Source organism: Bactrocera oleae, chromosome 5 (genome assembly GCF_042242935.1).
Source record: "Bactrocera oleae isolate idBacOlea1 chromosome 5, idBacOlea1, whole genome shotgun sequence".
Classification (NCBI taxonomy): Eukaryota; Metazoa; Arthropoda; class Insecta; order Diptera; family Tephritidae; genus Bactrocera; species Bactrocera oleae.
In genome coordinates, this window is record NC_091539.1 from 30,300,982 (window position 1) to 30,324,620 (window position 23,639).

General features: G+C 34.1%; 1 protein-coding gene across 4 annotated transcripts in view; it reads left to right on the top strand.

Moving 5' to 3' along the window:
• Dop2R (dopamine D2-like receptor) overlaps positions 1-23,639 on the top strand; it is a 334,717-nt gene that overhangs the window by 3,667 nt on the left and 307,411 nt on the right. For 3 of the 4 annotated variants that reach the window (XM_036371918.2, XM_036371920.2, XM_036371919.2), the window contains exon 2: positions 475-737. The gene's annotated coding sequence lies outside the window, so the exon portion shown is untranslated. Of the gene's footprint in view, positions 1-21; positions 738-23,639 lie in introns of those variants that run through there. The other variant, XM_070110388.1, reaches the window with a different exon arrangement.

Genomic DNA, 23,639 nt, shown 5'->3' on the forward strand with positions numbered 1-23,639 from the left:
ACATATACCTATATATTTCCAAACCTTGGCTTTGCAACCAAGTCTGTGTCCCCTACACATTTACAAACACATGTACATACATACATTTAACTTTGACATGTCACGTGCCTTTGTGTGTTTGCAAAAATACCAACCGTGCGTGCGTGATTCGGATAGCAACTCGGCGCCTAACAGTTTCCAAAATGCAAGTGCTACCCAATCAAGTGACTGGGTATCAGCAAAGCGGTGAACAGGAAGAGCAGTAACGGTGCTCATTTCACTGTGACGCTGATGCCGTCATGTTTGCGGTCTTAATACTGTCACATTTCGCTTCTGGTTCCATTTAAAAACTAATTAAACACAAATGACATAAACACTTTTACTCCACACGTGCTGCACCAAAGATATATGTATGCATATGAGAACGTTCGCATACGTACATACACACATGGAATTACATACACCCACATAACTCACATAAGAGTTCTTCTTAAGTTTTTCGTGAGTGCAGTGCAAACTAAGCTGTGACAGTAGCGGCGAAGACAAAATCTTTCTTTAACTTGAAAATTCAAAAATTCCAACTTAGAAGTATTACGGAGAATACACTAAGTAGTAGTAAAAGTACCAGTATATACATGCATGTACATGTACATATATAAACTGTCGAAATAATAAAAAAGTTTAATTGTATGAATCGAGTCAAGGTTAAACACACACCGCTATAAAGGCTCAGCTCCACATTCCAGTTTTTGCACATGGTAAGTAGCAAGAGTAGATTTTATAATTAGTTATGTATGCCAGCAGTAGCTAGCCAACTATCGTTTTTAAAAGAATCGTTCTTTCCCTGTTATATTTCGTGAATAAATTGAGGTAGAGGACTCATTTTAGGAAAGGTTGTGCATTATAGCCGACGGAAGTTGTCTTCAAAGACTTGATGGTATCAAAGCAGCTATATTTTGGGCATACTGGGAGACGATAGATAAAACAAATAAGGAAGGGTCAAGTTAGGGCGCAACCGAACATTTTATACTCTTACAACTTGCAATGAGCAAAGTAGGTGTTGGCAAAATTTCATATTGAAAAACTTTGCAAAAGAATTCAACATTGATTATTCGACGAAATCGTGAATGAATTATGATCAAATTTGGTATTTTAAAAAGTTATGTTATAGGTCATAGACTCAATTAGTTTTAAAACTATATTTTATCAAATGAGTTATACTTAACATCAACTTAACCGGAGAGGCTAAATTTATCATTTCATGTGGAACCAGAAGACCAAGGTCTAGACCAAATCCACAACATAATAAGGTTTGTTATAAAAACGGAAATTGTTATGTGTGGAATAATATAATTGTCCATATTTTCGGCATTGAACTTAAGTACGAGTATACATTTCGTTCAGTTAATTTTGCTAAAATATCTTAAATATTGACCGATATAGGTATATGATATAAGAGTAACCGGAAGTATGAATATCTTTTGTTAGGTATATGGGAGATAGGTGTAGTAGTGACCAAATTTTATCTATTTTTTGCATAACTACATATTATTAACAGAAACAGATACTCTCTAAGTTTCATTAAGGTACCTTACATACCATCAACAATATATAAGGAGTAAGGTCAACCAGATGTTTGAAAATCCTGATATCAGTTACATGTGGGCATTTTCGTAAAATTCGTTATTTACCAAATTTGGCTAAACTCGGTCCAGTAGATCCTGAGATATGGGTTTTCACCTAAAGGGGGGACCTATACTCACGGACGGACAGTCACCCGGATTTTAACTCGTCTCTTCATCCTGATCATTTATATATGTACGATTATAACCCTATATCTAGATCGATTAGTTTTATGTGATACAAACAACCGTTAGGTGAACAACATGTTGCAAGAGTATAAAAATAAAATACATTAAAAGAAGAAGAATAAGCATAATTTGTTATAGCAGCCTGCAACCTCCTTAAAGAAGCATTATTGTCAAAAGCAACATTAACTAAAGATAAGGATTAATAAATTAAGATATTATATTTATATTTGTGAATCGTAATTAGTTTTTATACCTTTGTGAGGCCTCTACTTTTTAATAATCAATTGAAACATAAAACTAAAAGTATCCATAACCATAATTTGATGTTTTATTATTATTTTCGACGCATGTTCGGATATTATTTCCGAAATATGAAAGCTACTATTTTTGTACTGAAAATAATTTATATACCATACGTTAATATGAAGAAAAACTCAGCCGAAAGTCGTCGTATTTTGGTGGAAGTTAATGTTGAACCTGCTCTAGCTAAATGAATGTGCAGGAAGTGGTTTGCACGATTTAAAAGTGAACGAAGAATGTTCTAGGCGACCAAAACAGTTTGAATATGAAGGACTGCAAGCATTACTCGATGAAGATTATTGCTAAACACAAGTAGAGCTCGCAGAATCTTTCGAAGTCACTCAAGCAACCAAATTAAAACGCACAAGTATAACATAAAAGCAGCCGGATATATTCAAAACCAAGAAATTTGAGTGCCATATGAATTGAAATCAAGAGACGCTGAAAGAAGATTTGGAATGTCAGAAATGCTGTTTGAACGATAGAATCAGAAGGCGTTTTTGCATCGGCTTGTAACTGGTGACGAAAAATTGATCCATTATGAGATCCCTAAACGCAAACAAGTAGGGAAGAGCTAAGTTCGGGTGTAACCGAACACTTTATTCCCTGGCAACTGGCAAGGATCAAAGCTGGGAAAATACCTTCAGGTGTTGGCAGAATATTGTATTAAAGGAAGTTTTGATCCGATTCAACGCATTTTTGACACAAAAAACAAATATTATCGAGAGTTTCGTTTAATTATTTTATTATATGAACTTCAATTATATATCTTACACATTGATTGATATTTTCGGTAAAAAGTCAACTATAGGCACCTTGTCCACATATTCGGTACCTAGGGGCTTGAACAGTTTTGGTTCGATTTATTTTTTTTTTTGGTCACAAGATGGCTTACTTTAAACGTATTATTCACGCAAAGTTTTACCCTGATATAATCATTGTTGCTTGAATTGCATAGAGGAAAGTGAAAGAATCAGAGGGAATTTAAAATGGTGTTATATGGGAAATAGACGTGGCTGTAATCGGATTTCACCCATTTTTGAACGATAACATAAAAATATGATAAGAATGTTATGTACCGAAGTTGGTTGAAATCGGTTAAGCAGGTTCCAAGATATGGATTTTCATCTAATAGTGGGCGGTACCACGTCCACTGTCTAATTTTGAATGCGGTTCCTATAAAGTCATCTTATACCACCCCAAAGATAAAATTTTATGTTTCTGGCATGTTCTTCTCAGTGAGTTTTGTTATTATGGCTTTAGCGGTTTAGGAGATACGTACATTAAACTTATTAGAGAGCGGGACTACGCCCACTTAAACAAAAATGTAAACTGCAAATGCCCCTTCCTAATGTGATCCTGTATACCAAATAACAGTCTTGTATTTTATTGTGAAGCTTAGTAATGGCAATTTACAATATTTGTAGATATGTCAATTGTTACATCTTACACCGACGGACGGACGAACGGACAGACAGTCACCCCGGATTTCAACTCGTCTCTTCATCCTGATCATTTATATATACATAACCCTATATCTAACTCGATTAGTTTTAGGTGATACAAACAACCGTTAGGTGAATAAAACTATTATACTCTGTAGCAGCATGTTTCGTGAGCATAAAAATGTTGCGAAATAATTTAACACTCATTATTGGATTAAATTGTAAATGGATTACAATCAAATTTGGTATTTTAGTAAATAATATTATAGGTCATAGACTCATTTAGTTTTAGTACTATATTTTATTTCCCGTCAATTCTTATGAAGCTAAATTTAATATAATGAGTTGATGTTTTTTGTTTATTACAAATTTTAATTCTGTATCTTAATTTACGGCTTAGTTATAACCATATAACTCATCTACGGACTCATCATCACTTTTTTGCACGTGTACCAAGTTTCATCCTGATCATTTATATGTATATATATATATATATATATATATATATATAACCCTATATCTGTTGGAAGGCTGTTAAAATGTTGCGAACGAATTCAACATTTATTACTCGACAAATTTAGTATCTTATTAATTTATATTGAAGCTTATGAACTCACATACTTTTATTAATATATTTTAATTGCGTCAACGAAACTTGTAATAAAATCACCCTTAAATGAGAACTATGTGATATAAACTCAACCGAAAAGGCTAAATTTAGTTAAGGTTTAGACCCATTCTATTCATATTCAATGGTAAACCACATAATTATAAAGAAAACTTGTTCATTTAATTTCATAAAAGTATAACACACTTTGACCAACCTGTATGGTTTAAAGATAGGTGGAAAGTCAAAATAATTATTTTTTTACTTTCCTTTCAAAAGTAGTATTTCATTTTCACAAATTCGTATATATTATATAAGGCCAACCAAAAGTTTGATATTAGGCATAGCATAATATACTCCCTGAGTGTCATTATACTAGCCCACATATAAGGAGTAAAGTCAGCCGGTTGTTGTTTTTACCCGATTGTATGCAAAGATACATTGTTATTAGTAAAACACGCCCTCTCGTTTTCACTAAGATAACTCACATATTATATTATTATTGTATTATCCGATATATGCAGTATATAGGAAACCGGAAGTTCGAAAATCGAAATTGTATATGGCTGCGTAGAGAAGCCTTCATCCGATTTGACCTATTTTTGACATATAGGCAAAATGTTAACCGGAAAGAATTTGCTCTGAATTTCAATAACATTTCTCACAGATTGACTGATATTTTCGATAAAATGGTCACCATAAGAACTGGGGTCGACATATTTGGTATCTTATATATTACGTACCAAATTTGGTCTATATCGGTTGAGTAGGTCCTGGGTTTTTACCTAAATGTGGGCGGTGCCACCTCCATCGTCGTATTTTGATCCCGGCTTCTATAAAGGCCTCTCGTACAATCTCGGAAACAAAATGTAATGTCTCTGGCGTAGTTATTTATTGATTTATCGCGCTTTTAGTAGTTCTTAACAGAACCGTTATATGGGAGTAGGTGGGGTTATCTTCCGCTTTCATCCATTTTTACAGTGTCGGTTGGGGTGCTTAAGGAATTTGGTTATCGTATCTTAAGTGGTTTAGGAGATATGTATATTTAACCTATTACAGGGCGGGGCCACATCCCTTTTTCAATGTATTTAGTTCACAGGTGCCCCTTGGTACTGCGATCCCTTGTGCCAAATTACAGTTTTATACCTTAACTTAGTACTTGGTTATGGCATTTTATAGGTTTTCGATGGTTTCATTTGGTACCAAGGAATATGTGTACGAAGTTTTATTAAGATGTCTTAATTTTTACTCAAGTTACAGCTCGCAGGGACGGGCGAACGGACGGATACATATACAATACATAACTATGTATTTGTCTCGATTAGCTTTAGGTGATGAAAACAACCGTAAGGTGAACAAAACTATCATACTCTGTCGCAACATGTTGCAAGACTATAAAAATCATATGTGAAATCCGGCCAACTTGAATTGGCAAAGTCGAATATCTATAAATGCTATCTATGAATAGTTTTCCATTATTACAACGCTGGGTCTCATGGTGCAAGACCCTTTAAGAACTATTTGGAAAACAGTGGCTGGGAAGTTTTGCCTTACTCGCCTTATAGCCCAGACCTTGCCAATTATGGCCGCCTAAAAATAAACCGCACGACCCAATAAAAGTATCCATAATCATAAATTGACATAATTATTTATTAGATGTAGATTTATTTGAAGCTTTTTAAGCATTGTTGATGAAGAATCATTAATTGTTACCTTTAATCCTTCTAAACTATGGTGCTTATGACCAGATTAAATTATTACTTTTTTTTTCAAACATACGTTTCTAGAAGTCGGTTGTCAAAGCGGTGGTTATCATTTCTTTACAAAAGAAAACTATTAGAGTAATAAATTGGTTCTTAATTTTCTTACAAACTAACCTTCTTTTTGGATTATTGACAAATTTTATAAAGCAATTATTAATTGTGTAATCAGTATTAGAGAACGCGGTCTGTAAATTTTATCGGCGGAAAACATAACACACAATAATCTTTGAACTGACTGCAAATAAGCCGATGGAATAGAGACGATTTCCATAGGTAGAGAGTACGAGTACATATAAGATCCGAAAGACTTCCTACACTGACTACGAATAAAGGCACTTCCCTGTGGATCACCTAAAGATAAGAGATATAATTACACTTTTCTAAAGTGTTAATTTCTAATTGGCCACAATAGTTTAGTGTTGATAATTAGCTACTCAAAGTAGGGAAATGTTTCAACTCATAATAATTTCACAAGAGCAAACGTGGCAAAAGTTTTATTCGCAGCTTTGTGAATAATACAAACAATTGTCAATTCTAACTTTAAATATTAAATTAATTGAAAATCTTTTTACTAGCATTACATAGGACACACACACATTCATATGCCTATAAATGAAAATCTGTATGCGGTTGTTGCAAATTAAATTTTTAATCGCTAGCAAAAAATAGTTTAATGAAAGTGATTTTGGACTTTTTATTAAGAGTTCAGACTAATTAATTGCAATTTAAAATGTATAGCCGGACAGTATCCACAAAAAGATAACGATATTAGAAATTTGTTGAATTTTTATCACATGCAATTCGAGTGCACTAATCAGCAATGCTGAAATCGAGTCCAAAACCTGCGGTGCTGAAATAAATACATGCAAGCAATAAAAATATGAAAAATTCTATTTGTTTAATTACATTTATAAATTAGCTTGAATGGATACATATACATATATATTATATATTAATAAGTATATAAGCAGTGATTTTTTGAAATATATCATTTGCTTAATAAAATACAGAAAAAATCATGAAATGGTAAATATAATTTTTTGGTTTTATAATTTGCAAATTTCGGGGAATTTACTGTTAAAATAGATTTTTTGATCAATTCCTATCACAACCTTTTAAGCCGGTGACGGTGGTAAACTTTCTACTAAAAATTCACCGAGTGTTGGGTTCTAACTGATCACCCTTAGCAGGCTTAACAGCATAGAATTTTGCTCACAGAACATGAGTTAGTTTTTGTTGTAAGTCCATAAATGTTGATTTTCCAAAATAAATTCATGCGATTCACAAACACACATTACCTTGCCAGTTGGTTTGACAGCGAATTCAAGCTCTACATCTACTTTATTACATCGATTAAAATATTACCTTCTCGATTTACACCGTTCTCGGTTCGAGAGTATTATAGAATTGAATACATTTTAGAAAAAAAAAATGTAGAAATACGACTTCCTGCACAATGAAAATTAAGTTTGCTATAAAATTCGCTATTTAAATGACAGTTATTTGCAATATCGAAGCTAATGAATACTTAAACAAGAGAAAACGTTAACTTCGGCTGCGCTGAAGTTATAATACCAGTAGCATTTTGACTGTTCTTTCTAGCCAGGTTCTTTGCTATAAACAATCTCCTATTCGAATTAAGGTTAGTTATTGAGGTAAATAGATCTTTCAGACATTTACATAAATTTTAAGTTTTTAAGCTGATTGATTGCTCACATTAAATTAATGGAAAACAAAACAAATTATAATATTTATTGAAATTAGAAATTAGTATGTAAGTTACAATAATGACATCTATGACTTACACTTTATATTATAATCCAAACTGGCTGAAAAGACTTCACAGCTTCTAAAATGTTTGCCCTGCTGCGTGCTGTTAGGGAACTTGACTTAATTGCATCCTTCGCAGTCGAAATGTACTCCTTAGTCATCGTGTTCGCCAGTTTAGCTACATTAAAATCATTTGCTCCAGCATTTGAATAAAATAGATGGATGGCTTTCTATCTCATTAGAGGTTTTTTCCTACTTTTGATTAATTGGATGTAAGCGTGTGTCATATTTCCCTCTGACATGTTATTTAAAACTATGGCAAATGCTTGATGGCGCATTATTTTAGTGAGCTCAAAGTATCGAAATTGATCCCAAAGCGGTGTTCCTGTAATTGTACTGTAATGATCATTCCTATTCGGTGCAAATATACATCGATCTCCTACTGGTGGCAGCTGCTTTAGGTCATTAAACACGATAATTGGTATGCCTCCAAAGTAAGCGCTGCTCCTGAAAATTTGCTTTAGCCTACAATCTAAATATGCAAACATCGTCGCTCCAACCACTGAAATTTCGTCAATTATAATAAGCCTAATATCTATGAGATTGGCATAAATAGTGTTTAATGTGTCACTATTGGCCGAAGATCGCCGGAAGACTGGTTGACGGGGAGTGAAAAACCCGAATGAAGGGTTAATCCTCCAATTCCAGTGGGTGTGCAGAGTAACACCTTGGCTGTTTCAGGGTTTGTTCCTGGTGCACTATTAGCTCGCAATGTCAACGACTGATATATAGTCGTTATAAGCCGACTCTTGCCCACTCCAACATCGCCTGCGACATATTCGAAAAAGGTTTCCCTTTACTGATATTGTGCATTACATGGGCAAAGTATTTCCTCTGTTTGCTGTTAAGTGACTGCAAAATTGCCAGTAAGTCGTCTAAGATGTATGAGAGGTGGGAGTTTAATTAATCGAACCGCCTCTTCCTCCATGTGGTTGTGCTCTTGAAAAACATTAATGTCTCCTGTTTGCTCTAGAACGGCTAGAGCCCTGAATTCGGGATCTAAAAGTTGTGAGGCAGCTCTATCATCAGCTGTTTCTTCCTCTGTGACATGAAGGTTTTCCAAAATCCGTTCTAGTTCGTTCGATGAAAATTTGTCATATTTGAGCTTTTTCTGCTCAATTTGCTCCTTGTGTGCATTGCAAATACTCTCGACGTCATTATTTAATAAGCCTGCTTCCTCATTTCTCCATGGGTGAAACATCATGGCGGTTTCTGAAAATTTTCTCTTTAGGAAAATGTCTGGCTTTTTTACGGATGAGCAAAGAGCAAGCTTATGAAGGATACATAATCAGTGTAGATTCGCTCATCAGCCAAAAAATTTTAGAAGCAGTTTAACCGTGTTATTTCTTCCTCTGGGAGATCCGTTAGAGTTAATAGTTCCTGTATTTTTTTGAATTGAACTTTGTGTTGCTCAATACCTTCCTCATTCTCCAAAGGGAAAAGTATTTCTGTCCGTGGCATCGGCGGATATGGCATGTTGAATCGGCACACTTGTTTTCCATGTAGTCCAAATAATCCCCATCGGTTGTGATTTGTCGGTCGATGAATGTTTCAACATCATTTGTGTTGATGATTTCATCACTTTCCAATTGTGGTGCGTTACTTAGCCAGTACATGCCATGACAATGTGGTGATCCCCTATGCTGTAATTCAATTCTGTAATAGTAACGGATTACTAAATGCACTCCAAATAGTCCGTTTTGTAATAATTGTAGCATTTGGCGGAATCGATTGTCGAAATACCTGGAACATGTAACTGGATCTGTCCTTATGAGACTCCCCTTTTCAGAGCTTGAAGGAGCAGTATCTTCTTCTTCCGAAATGTCTACTTTATCCACCAGTTTTTTCAATATGACTAAACTCAGGCCATTTTCTTTCTGCAGAAGAATCGATTCGCTGCTCTCTAACGCAGGGGTTTCTTGCAGTGCCTGAACACATTAGCGCTGTAATAAATATGTACGAGTATTTGTCCCACATTTGTATTAGACACATATTATATAATATAAAAATGATTGTAAGAAATACCTACATCCACACATGTACTTCGGCAATGACTGTTGTGAAATCCCGCCATTACTTCGTTGGCCCTTGCCCGAAAGTACTTTGTCCATGCCTGCTCGGTGCTTGCTTTGCTGGCACTTCCGAGCGAACAGACGCCATCTATTTGAAATTTGGTCATGTTGGGGTGGCGATTTCGAGCAACTGCGACATATTGTTGTGATTTCTGCGGCATAAATTCAGAGAAAGTCAATGGATGCGCACCTACTAGCGAGTGTATGTGTGCACACATGTATGGACATTGAGACGCACATTCTCAAGTTTATAAAAATATCTATAACTGAGAGCTACTAAGTTTGTGGGAACGAATCTAAAAAAGAACCAGACCGTATTGTTTGTAAACTTTTGATACTTTTTGGGCAAAAATTCAATTTGTGTTATTTTTGCTAAATAATGACATTTTATTGGAATTTCTACTACCCTTATGCCTTCTGCCATCATACATAAATCTTTTTCCCTTTTTTCCAACTTGGGCAAGATATACTCTGAATGTCTTTGATGTTGAAATCTGACCTATTTGCGGTCTTCTATCGATATTATTACAAATGAAAGAAGGGCATCAATCGAGTACGATGTTCGCAAGCACAAAAAGTCCATTTTGAAAAAAGATTAGATGAAATGGCGAAGGAATTGTCCAGAAAAAATTAGGTGTTAAGTTAATTATTAAACCATTATCTTCTAAATTACAAATTAATGAAACTCTTTCACCGAGAGAATTTAAGGAAGTTCAATCTGCGAAGGCATGTAGCAGAAACACAGGCATAATGTATAATAATTAGGGAACGCACAGTTGTACGTATGCACATATGTTACGGAATTTGAAATTCTTAGTGGAAAGTAAAATCTAGTTAAAAGTGTATTTTAATTTGAAGGGTGTCGATAAAATAAATGATCTGATCTTTTCCGGGAGGCATTCATCAGTTCTAAAAATTAGACATTGTTCCAACTGTGCACAAAATAATACTTGATACTTGAGTATTGAAAGCGAAGAAGAGTTGCTGGCGGTGAGATTCACAGTATTCGCATACCAAAATATGATCCATCCATACGAAAGATATATCTAATAATTCCTTTGATAGCTATATAGTGTCTCTATCTCGCATATTTTTATACGCTTAACACGGTATATTAGGTTTGCCACGAAGTTTGTAACACCCAGAACGAAAAGTGTCAGACCCTATATATGAATGATCTGTCTATATATACGTTAACTAGTCGCTCAGTTTTTGAAATATCGATCTTCCAGGTCGGATGTCCAAGGTAACGCTACAATCTCCACACAAATTTTTCTGATCGGACTCCTATAGCATATATCATATAGCAACTTAGCTGCGATTCAAACCAACCAATCAAAATCAACGTAAAAATCTTCATATCAGTTGTTTTGCATTCTGTATACAAGACAGTCAACCGTCCTATAACGCGGTACTCTCAGAATGTGGAGTGGAAAATGCCACAGCCTCCTCTAACGGCTTATCTCATAGCGACATCGGTTTTAGTCTTTTCAGAGCTCTTTCAGTGCACACGTTTTGTTGGTGATCAAGTCTCTCTAAAATTTTTTCTGCACCGTCCGTTTGTTCAGTTTTTGCTGTTTAATTTGTAGTTTATAAAGGATTGGTTTTATAATTGTGTTATCCGGTAGTGGAAACCCATACGATGGAAAAAAATTTGTATTTCAAAGTTTTATTGGGTCTTGATAACGCTGGTTGCCACAACATGTAACTGGATCATCCAAATGTAAAAATTGTCTTCCTTCCTCCTAACTGCACGTCATTAATACAACCTTGGACCAAGGAGTCATTCAAACTTTAAATATGTATTACACAGGCCGAGTTTTCCAAAGCATTTTCGACAGATTAGAAAGTAGTGAAAATAAAAGCCTTACTCAAGTTTGGATAGAATTTTCTATTTTAGATTGTATTAGAACCGTGTCATCGGCTTGCGCGGAAATTAAACCATCAACGCTTAATGCGTTTTTGGAAACCCCTTTTACCTGAAACGGTTCAAGCAATACAAGATGATTCTACAAGTTCACTCCCAGTTACAGAAATAGTAAACATTGCTTCTCGTTTAGGCAATGAAGAATTTACAACAAACCATCAGAATGTATGAGAACTCGTACCCGGGGAAGAAAATTTAGATGAGGATAAATTGATGGATTTAATTGATGCACCCACCTCAAATCTATTGGTAAACGTAAATAAGGAAAACGAATGGGTGCCAAATGTCGATTTACAAGATGTGAAAAAAGATTTAAATTTGGCTAAAGAATTAGAACTCCTTTTCATTGAAAGTTAAAAAATTAAATTTCATTCAACGGTACGTAGCGCAAAGTTTAAAAGAGAGTTAACAAATTGCTTAGCTTCCTGTAGAGAGGTTTTAGTGGAGTTAGAAAAAAAAAGCTACAATCGAAAACCAATGTTACGATGAGCCAAGTGAGGAAGTCATTTTGCCTATTAAAAGAAGACGAGCTAGGCGAATCATTTTACAAAAGTCTTCCTTGTTTTCGTTAAAAAATTGGTTTTTATACTCTCGCAACCTGTTGCTACAGAGTATAATAGTTTTGTTCACCTAACGGTTGTTTGTATCACCTAAAATTAATCGAGTTAGATATAGGGTTATATATATATAAATGATCAGGATGAAGAGACGAGTTGAAATCCGGGTGACTGTCTGTCCGTCCGTCCGTCTGTCCGTCCGTCTGTCCGTCTGTCCGTCCGTCCGTGCAAGCTCTAACTTGAGTAAAAATTGAGATATCTTTATGAAACTTGGTAGACATGTTTCATGGTACCGTGAGACGGTTGGTATTGCAGATGGGCGTAATCGGACCACTGCCACGCCCACAAAACGCCATTAATCAAAAACAAATAACTTGCCATAACTAAGCTCCGCAATAAGATAACAAGACTGTTATTTGGTACACAGGATCACATTAGGGAGGGGCATCTGCAGTTAAATTTTTTTTTTTTAAAGTGGGCGTGGTCCCGCCTCTAATAGGTTTAATGTGCATATCTCCTAAACCGCTAAAGCTATAATAACAAAATTCACTGGAAGCAAATGTTTTTCTTCACTTCTATTGACGGTGTGAAAATAGTTGAAATCGGGTGGCAACTCCGCCCACTCCCCATATAACGCTACTGTTAAAAACTACTAAAAGCGCGATAAATCAAGCACTAAACACGCCAGAGACATTAAATTTTATCTCTGAGATGGTATAAGATGACTTTATAGGAACCGCGTTCAAAATTAGACAGTGGGCGTGGCACAGCCCACTTTTAGGTGAAAACCCATATCTTGAGATCTGCTTAACAGATTTCAACCAAATTCGGTACATAACATTGTTCTTATATTTCTATGTTATAGTGCGCCTATTTCCCATGTAACACCATTTTAAATTCCATCTGATTATTTCACTTTCCACTATGCAAATCAAGCAAAAATGATTATATCGGCGTAAAACTTTGCGTGAATAATACGTTTAAAGTATGCCACCTTGTGACCAAAAATTTTCTAAATCGAACCAAAACTGTTCAAGCCCCTAAGTACTAAATATGTGGACCCCAGTGCCTATAGTTGACCTTCTACCGAAAATATCAGTCAATCCACAAAGAAATCTCAAACGAGTATACCATTTGACTTTGCGAGAGTATAAAATGTTCGGTTACATCCGAACTTAGCCCTTCCTTACTTGTTTTAGTTTAGTTTTGGTATCATTTCTTTATCTAAACTCTTTAATTCAATAAATATAATTTATAATTTATCTTGTCCTTATTGGTCTACATATAACTCGGTAATGATGTAATTTGTACTAATTCTGCGTTTCCTATAGCGTGGATTGCATACAATGCGGTATACGGTTTCCATAGAATCCGCCACAAATTAGACTAGTACGGTTAAATCCAAGTTTCTTATAGCGCGGTTTCTATATAACGCGGTACGCACTCACCGCGTTATAGAAAGGTTGGCTATACTCGGAGTTGCCATAAGAAATGCATCTGTGAGGGTTTCTATAGCTTCGGTTCAGCCGAAATTAACGTTTTTCCATGTGTTTCATATTATATTTCATTTTTATCGAATTTGACAGATTTTGGTAGCTCCACCAATTTTCGATGAATAAATATTTTTTAATTAATACACGTATTTCTTTTTTACGATTTCTTTAAACACCGAACCTCACTTTACTCAAAATTCTATATCACTTTTGGATTTAATTTCTGTTATAGGTTTCGGCAAATTTCATGAATTCTAAACAACAGAGAAGTATTAAAAAGTTCGGGAGAAAAATTATTCCAGAGCCATGTGTACACATTACTGAATCGATTACTCTAGCATACATATGTATATCTCGGGCAGCTAAAACCATTTAAAGTAATGATTGTAGAGGCTCTAATTGTCTCATATTCATTGATTTAGAATGAAAGCAATATGTAAAATTACTAATTCATAGCACTGGGAAATCGCATTGTTGACCAAGTAAAATTAATATTGAACAAGTAAAGAAATTTAGTTTGAGCCGCCGTCGTGTGTTGATTAAAGACAATTCGTTTCATTCATTCGGGCTCCCACTTCCTTCATTCGACTACTTCTTTGACGACTACTAAAATGAATCAGGCGAATGCCTTAAAAGCAAAGCCAACAGAGAAATTAAGAATTTATTGTGCAAGAAAAACTTGAGAAAAATAATTCAAATATGCTGTGTTTTTCAATTCCACCCTTAAGACATGACTCTAAATCCAGTTAATGTATGCAAAAGAAAATTGACTTAAAGCACTTTCACACAGCTAGAAATAAAATCACTGTACTTCAATTTTTCATTTCCACTTATTTGACACTACAAATCGTTGCCCTTCAAACTCATTTAACAATGAATATATATATATATATATATAGATGAGCAGGTATGTTGTAATGAATGTGTACAGATAAATGGATAAATTCAAAGCTTCTTTGGACTAAACTATGTCGCTGCGGGCTTTTAAACCAATGGCAGTAATTTAAATAGAATTTTACTTGAAATAGAAAATTGTCGATTATCATTTGTCAAAAGAGCCGATCCTGTCATAAGAAGACATCAAAAAAATAATCTACAAAATTAAATATCTTTGTAAGTAGGTACGTACTCCTATAAGCTCAAAATCAGATCATCACTAAAAATCGGGAAGTGAAACCAATTTTTTTCGGCGAGGGAATTAAAATTTTTTTTAAATTCCACAATTTATTCTTAAGAAGCTTTTGCTCGTATTTACCTCAGCGGCTTCGTTTCGTCAGTGTTAACCTGTTGTTCCTGCCACTGTTGCGAATACATGGGAAATTGGTGTGAAGTGTAACAGTAGCGTTTATTAAAGAAAACTTTCTTGAAACTTGACCATACTTTATTTAGTAACGCGGCATATATCTAGCTATAATAAGTAATTTTTGCACATATTGAACGATATCAATATATAAGAGGACCATCTCAGGCAGAGCATACACAAAACGTCAACAGTCAGAAAAAAAGACCCAAAATGTTTTAAGTAAAATATTTACTTATTAAAATACATTCAAGCCTGTTGTCTTATATCCAACATATTTTAGTGAACGAAACTAAAAGGAAATGTGAAAATATTAATTTTGATAGTCGCCGAGAATTCAGCAAATACAGTAGGCATTTAATTTATTGGGTGTTTGTACGAAGAAGCCATTATTCAAAAGCACTGAAAACTGTGATTTTCCTTTGCGAGATTCCTCACACATCCTCAAACGCTTGTGTGTAGTATTATTTGCACTAAATTCTAATCAAAAGCAACTGCTACGGTACCAGATATTATGTAACGGATTGCCGGGTAGTGATTTGGAATAACGTTCCGCAAGAACTCATGTGCGTTTAATTTATGGAAATACTCTTATTTTTACACACAGATAGAGAATAAAAACACATATACAATTTAATCCAAAAGAATTTGGGTATTTTCAACAATAAGTGGAATTTAGATGCTAACTTTAAAACTGCATGAGCACGTCAAAACATACTTACATGTTTATGAAACTCCTTAATGTAGGAGTCTTCCTAAAGGGAAATCGGTTGTGTGTTCACATAAAATTATGTAATTTATTTAATTGATCAAAGTGACTCTCAGCAGCGTCCTTGACCACGTCTTGATTTGAAAGATCGCATACCATATATATCAACCTATAGTTTTGTATCCCTACAAGCGAATAGGAAAAATCGAATCGATTGTAATGTAAACCGAATTAATTTTCAAGATAAATATATGGTTCTCCGGATTCTAAAGTATAAGGATGTGATATCTCTAACGAGCGCTCGTCCAGAGCGCTGTTAAATATTTTTTTTTTACACTTTATTCATTTATTCTCAGTTTTTTTTTTGTTAATACGGATGAGAGAAAATTACAGAATAAGGTAGCTGCCGTTTCTTACACATTTTATCGAATTAATTATATTTTTAAATAGAACACTGTGCTTTAGACAAATTATTACATATATTTACTTACTCGTATATAGTAATTTAAGACGTTGCTTTACATGTAAGTTGTAATACAATATTTTCGGCTTTGCTTGGATTATTTGCAATTTCCCTGCTGGCCATCCAGGTTACATATGTGTATGTGTGCTTAAATAAATGATTCCTAAGTTTAATAAATATTTATGTACATGCTTAGTAAAAAATTCAGCAGCTAAGCCGGAAGGGATGCGCTATACAAATACACTTTACGCGTGTGTATTAAAGCTCACTTATCTTACTGAAAAACTAATGGCTCTTATCGTCTGCGCCCAAACATCAGTTTTGACCTCTACTACTTTCAATGACCGGATCCTGATAGTGAAAATGAAAAAATTAAATATATGGGGCTTAAAATCAAATGAATGGTTATATGTATATGTACATATGTATGTTTGTAATGATAACTAGCTATCACATGTTATGTAGATCATTTTGATTGCTATATATACATATAGTATACTATTTTTACTTGCAACAACTTTGAAACTGGTGAAAGAAATTAGCGATTATTATTAGCAATATTTGGTGCTGATTGCTATCGAGAAACTGCATACATATTTCTTTCACAAGATTTCATATTCATAAAAGACATAAAAAAGCATAACACAGGTATACAAGTCGCTAATTCCAAGTTATTCAATAAATAAATGAGTTCGGGGTCTTTCATTAAAATTCTTATCTATGGGTCGTCAAAAATACCAGACAAGTGAAACGCGGACCAGTTTGATCTATTGCCTTAAACAATTATTTCGATAGTCCTGGTTTGATGTGCAATTAAGGCATTATAATCTTCACTCTAGAAATTAAAGGCTGATTTATGAAAAATGGAAATATAGTGCAGCAAATATTTTGACCTAATCGAAAGTTGACCATTTTTACATTGACACATATAACCCGTGGGTGTTCGGAGAACTTAAGCTTTTTAAGGTAAGACCCACGTTTTCTTATGCCAATTTTAATTTTGTTGCATGAGCAATGGGCGCCAATATCTAGTGAAACACATATTGCCAACTTTGGTTAAACAGTCTTCATTCTTCAGTTTCATTAAAAGGTACTTTGTTGGTACTTTAAGACAACAAATTTTTCGCTTTGTGTATAAGTACTAGTAGCAAAGATCGATCTTTCGAATGGTTAATAAAATTACTTAAAGCATTTTGAAAAAAAAGTGAAGGAGCTGTTGACACTGCAAAATCATTTCCACCATCTCTTTTGTACGACAAATATGGTAGATCTGAAAGATGAGATAGTACGTCATCTAACCACATTCGAAGTGTTTTATCAGACGGTAAATTAGGATATGTAATTTTTCTTTTGTTGATAGCATGTAATTCTACAACACTGTTCTGAATCAACATATGTTTTCTTTACTGAATCTCTTATAGATTTTCTAAACTTTTTCACTACAACTTCACCACATGTAAGAGATGTATTTACATTATTTACACAACAACTTCTCGACGATAACCTGAACGTAGCTTGAAGAGTTTGCAAAATTTGCACGACATCTTGTGGGATAATAAACTAAATTATAACATAGAATTAGTGCCACCAAACAATTTTAATCACAGCCCTGTGTAATAATTGGAATTCTAATATAAAACACAAAAAATCTGAATAACACTAACAAACCTTGACTTTAGAAAGCCCTTTTATAAAATGTTTTAATGCATTTTTATTGCAAATGAAAATTAGTTGCACATATATAATATTAATGAATGAAATAACAATATTTATCTTTGAACTTGTACATGCCCCCCCATTTTTCGCTGAGCATTTGATTACTTATATACATTGGCTACGAACTTCACAACGGAGTCCCATAGATAGTAACCAAAGATAGAGTTGTAACCAAATTAATTATTTTTTTGCAATAAAAAAAGATCAAGTGCCTAATACGGACGCATATATAAGGCTAAGAAGTTATCTGCATTGCTCGAAATCTCCAGTTTCTCAGCTTGGCTTCCTCGATACACTGACTGTTTTCTTATACATTTCCTAGGTTAACAAAACATTTCCATTATTCATTTGCAGGACAGTACATTCGGTTTTCTGGAGATATATACAAGTCTTGATATATTTTGTCTACTTATTCCAAAAGTTTCTTTTGGCCTCTATATAGAATGGTATCATGATAACTCCTGAGTCAGAGCTAATGAATAATCATTTCTGGTTTTGAAAGATCTGCGGCAATCACAAAAACCACACATCGAAAGCGGTTTGACTAGAAGTAGAGATAGAGGAAATCTTTTCATCCTTTACGCGTGTTATTGTATGTTAGTTCAGAGGTGAGCATATAATATATGGTTTAGATATGTATGGTATAGTGAGACTAGTGGTATATCTTATTACTTAGCAATTTTATTAGCATTACCGAAGGTTAAAGAGGAATAAGCATAATACCTTGGCTTCTTCGTAGATTATCTTGATTTCGCTGAGTGGCGGTTTCATTAAAATATTTGTCTCATACATTTTATACTATCTTGATTAATGATTGGTTTACATTTTGTGTGTATTAATATACTTCTAAAATCCTTGGTTTGAGATGATTTGAGAAATAGTCACTGGCTCGTTGCGTTATTATTTTTTGATGGTGAACTTAGGATTATGGAGGAATCTCGCAGTTAAGCAGTTTTTTTGTATGCATGATCGGTACTATAAGCAATAAGCTCTAAGCTTTTTTCGTCTATTTGTACAAAGCTATGAGCCAACTGCGCACCTAATAAACTGTTTTACGCTTAAGCAGAGAATATCAATATTTGCCAGAAGTAGACGTTGACGGCGAGTTGGTGCTTGTGCTAATGTAAAAATTAATATTTGATTTATATTCTTAAAAATCTGAACAAATTCACTTTCAAGCAATGCCAAAGCAATGTATTATTTATTCAAAAGTTGGGTGGTTCATGAAGGCAGTTAACGTGACTACGATGAGGATGATATAATCTGGGAGATATAATCTGGCTTTTTGATGGGACATTCGAATACTATTCAAAATACATGTAATTTATGAGACGGAAAATATGAATATTAAGTACAAATTGATGCTGTTCAGCTGTAAAGGAGTCGGAGAACACGAGTTTAAGTGGACTTCTTTGCTACTGTATACAGCGATGTTGATTGTGCTTTATATTCGCCAGTAAAGTTAAACTTAATTGTGCCACATGGACATCTTATATTTTTCACTTTCGTCACATTTTGCACATAACATATAATAGTTAATTTAATCACCTAAAAGGGTGAAATATGTGAATAATATTATCTTTTGTCCCTTTGTATGGAATAAGTTACCCTCTTATGTTCTTCTGAAGTTACTAACTGTTCATTTTGTACATAATCAAATCGGGTATACAAGTTGAGTGAAGCCTTTTAAGGGATACCATTTTGTTATTGTATATACATATACCAAGCATCCCGATTACTCATGTCATTGGTTAAGTTATTATATAAATCACAAAGTAACATACATATTTAATACTCAGAATAGGTATTTTAGGTTTTTTTTTTCATTCGGGACAGATTCCTTACAAGAACTTGATTTCGAGCGGTCAGTTTGTATGGCAGCCATATGTTATATTGATACGATCTGAACAACATCGGATATTTCATATTGCCATTGACATTGATTCATGCCAAATTTTGTGAAAATATCTCGTCAATTGAAAAAGTTTTCCATACAAGCACTTGTTTCCGGTCTTTCAGTTTGTATTGCTGCAATTCCGACAAATGAGCTTCTTGAGGAGGACGTGTGCAAAATTTTAGATCGTTATGTCAAAATCTGAGGGACTAGATCGCGTATACATAGACAGACGGACATGACTAAATTGACACAGCTCGTCGTCGTGATCATTAATATATAATATATATGTCGTTTCCACCTGGCTGTTACAAACATCTTGGCAAACTTAATATAAGCCTATTTAGGTTTTAATAAAACTACTAAAAGAAAAACCAAATTACTTGCGACCACCTGTTAATGCAAATCATTACTTTGTTGATTAAAGTTGTGTCTACACAGCTATAAACAAATATAGACTCATCATTTATATTCTTCTGACGAGTCATTGCTACAAATGCAAGTAATTCAGTTTAGGAGAAACATTAAGAATGCAATGTGCGTACATACATATATGTACATATGTAGAAAAAAAAATTTTTAATAAGTAAATTACTATTACTACTATTATTTAAGTATTTAAAAATAAAATAAATTATCAGCAAAATTACTTGCTTATAATTCCAGCCGCAGAATACTAAGCGTATTGTTATATAAAATTGGAGGGACTTTAAGGAGGAGGTTTAAGGAAATAAAATAAACATTTAGACTAGGTAGTTATTTTTTTTTGACTGATTTCCAGTCGAAAGATCAAATTTCGGCATTTCATTCTTGTTCTTTGTAGTGCCGATATTGCTAAAGGCACAACGAAATAAAACATAATACATATTAAATCCGACTCCATATAATTTCAATTTATGATTGTATATTGATATAAGATTCCGAGTCAATTTTGATCTGGTGAAAGCTGGACAGTTGAAATGGGAGTATAGGTTAATTCTTCCTCGTCTTCGTCCAAGCCACTTCCACAATAGTACCCGATATTTTTTTTAGTCACACCGCAAGGACACTCACTAAGCCCGATTAGAACCGAGGACCTCTCTGAATATAGTAGTAGTAGTAAGCCGCAAAAAGTAACGATACTCCGACTAGTTGCTTGTATTGAAAGAGACAGTCGCTTCGTTAGCTAGCGTATTTGACGGTAGGTATAAACGGGACTTGTACTCTTGCTAATTGTCAGGGCAGGCTTTCCCCCTTGCCATATTTAGCATAAAGAAAGTCCTCATTTCATAAGAAGATTATACATTTTTATTGAGTTAACAATTGTTATATGCCCACAATAAGTTGACATTGACTGTTATTTTCCGCTCTCTGAATTGTACAGTTGGAACGATCCGGAGCAGCAGCACAATTTCCCAGTATGGGTACTTGTGTCCTTTTGTTGCAATTCTGTGAATGCCATGGTAACTGGAGACTCCCATCGTTAAAGTCAAAGTGTACGCGTGACACTTTGAGCATTCATGGATATCAAATGAAAGGGTATTGTGGTATTAGGCACATTAAGGACAATATTTAGTATTTTGGTCACGCAGAAATTGGTGCTTTCCTGCCGACTGCGGCAACAACGAAAAACTTGCGCTCACATGTATTCATATTTGCTCATTGCCGCTTACTTCTCTGCAATATGTGAGAATGTGTAAGTGGGAGTGAAACTTACTTGGGAATATCATTTCGTATGAACATGCGAATTCGTATGGTATTAGTGTCCTGTCGCAGAAATTATTGCAAATTGCTTAATTATAAATAAAAATATTTTAATGCTCCTTGCTGAAGAGAGAAAATAGCCATGCGGACGTTATAATTCCTAAATACATCAATATACTCTTCAAAGTTGACAGAGAATGTAGATTATAATATATTATAATATATAAGTAGTAATTTATTACCATTGATATCCTGATCGAAATACCTAATTTACATTGTATTGTTCAAAACAGGCAAGATCCTTTCCAAAAGGTGTGGTAGCTATTTACAAAAGTAATAATAATGTTATTTAATATTATGACTCTGAATATTGAATAATTTAGTTCTTAATAATTAAATTTTTATTAAATTCAATATTTTTATTATTTACCATTAAAAAAATTGTATCTTAAATATTATTATTTTTGAATCACCGTGCTCTTCAATTGATTTGTTACGCTTGAAATTTGCGCAAACATTTCTGGTGAACACTTTGTGATCGTGTTGGGTTTATTTACGTTACGGAAATTTTTGACTCGGAAACCGCGTTCAAAATCCGCGATAAAAGCTATGGAATAGCTTAAAATATTTAAATTCTCCCTTGATTTTTAGACAAAAGAAAACTAACAAGGTAGGTGCTGAACCGGTTAAATTATTAAAAAAAACTAAAAGGGATACGCTACTTAAATAGGAAACATTCTAGATAAGATTCTTGTATAAAATTATGCCAAATAACCCCACTTTGAGGTTAATTTTGATTAAGATTAAGAGTTTGACCATCCAATTTCCCCTGCATTTGTGAAAATAATAAAATGTATGTATGTATATAGAGTACTCACTCGTTTTCTTTCACTATTTTATCATCACTTATTTCATGAATAAATTCACGTTGTTTATCCATATTTAAAACCCTTTATACACACATTTTACTCGTACTCCCCGAACATAAAAGCTATGCATTAGCTTAATAATAATATTACTAATATTATGACTTTTTATTATTATTTATTTTTCTTAATTAAATTTTTAATAAATTGCATATTTTTATTTGCCATTAAAAATATTGTATCTTAAATATTATCATTTTTGAATCCCCCTGCTGTCTTTTCAATTGATTTGTTCCGCTTGAGATATGCGAAAATATGCAAACATTTTGAGCATAGTTTGTGATCGTGTTAGGTTTATTTCCGTTACGGAATTTCTTGGTTCAGTTCCCACGCTCAAAGCCCGCGTTAGATGCTAAGCAATAGCTTAAGTAAAAATAAAATATCCAAAAAAGACAAAATATATGTGCATTACTCTTTTCGTGCTCTTTCTTGAGATAAAACTCAGTACTCATTTTGTGTTCGTTTCGGAGATCAAAAAGAGCTTTAATATATTAAACACAATACGGGCGTCGACGAATAATCGTCGTATTCGGCGACGCCGTCGGACGAACTTTCGCCGAGTGTTCCCGCCGTGTAAAACACAATACAGACGATTTTGTCCCTTAATATTGGCAACGCAGACATTTTCTAAATTTTTTTTGTAAAATTCCTTAGTCTTTTACTGAAAATAATCTTTCTTTGATATGGTGATGCCGTTTTTGTCGCCGCGGTTAGCGATAAAATTAGAAATAGCTCTATCTCAAAAATCGTGGTCGAAATTCGCCGCCGTCGCATATTGTGTTCATTTTCATATACAATTGCGTGTTCTGATCACCGACGGCGTCGTACGGGGTACGACGAATATTCGTTATTATAAAGAATATTCGGTTTCCTCTCCATTAGGAGTTCAGATATGTGGATATCGGAAAAGAGCGATTTTAGATTAATCTTTGGATAATCCGATTTTGTACTGGGTAGATACAAGTAGATACATGCTTGTGCAAATGAATGTGCATACATACGTGTATGTATAGGAGCGTGAGAGAGTTGAGTGGTCATGTAATAGTTCTACAGAGACTCAACAGCGGGGATGAGAAAACCTTAGCATGTGCTAAAAGAGCTGAAGTGATCGTATCCCTACAACTGGTCATATGACAGTCACAGCTGAAAAAATTTTGCCAGCGC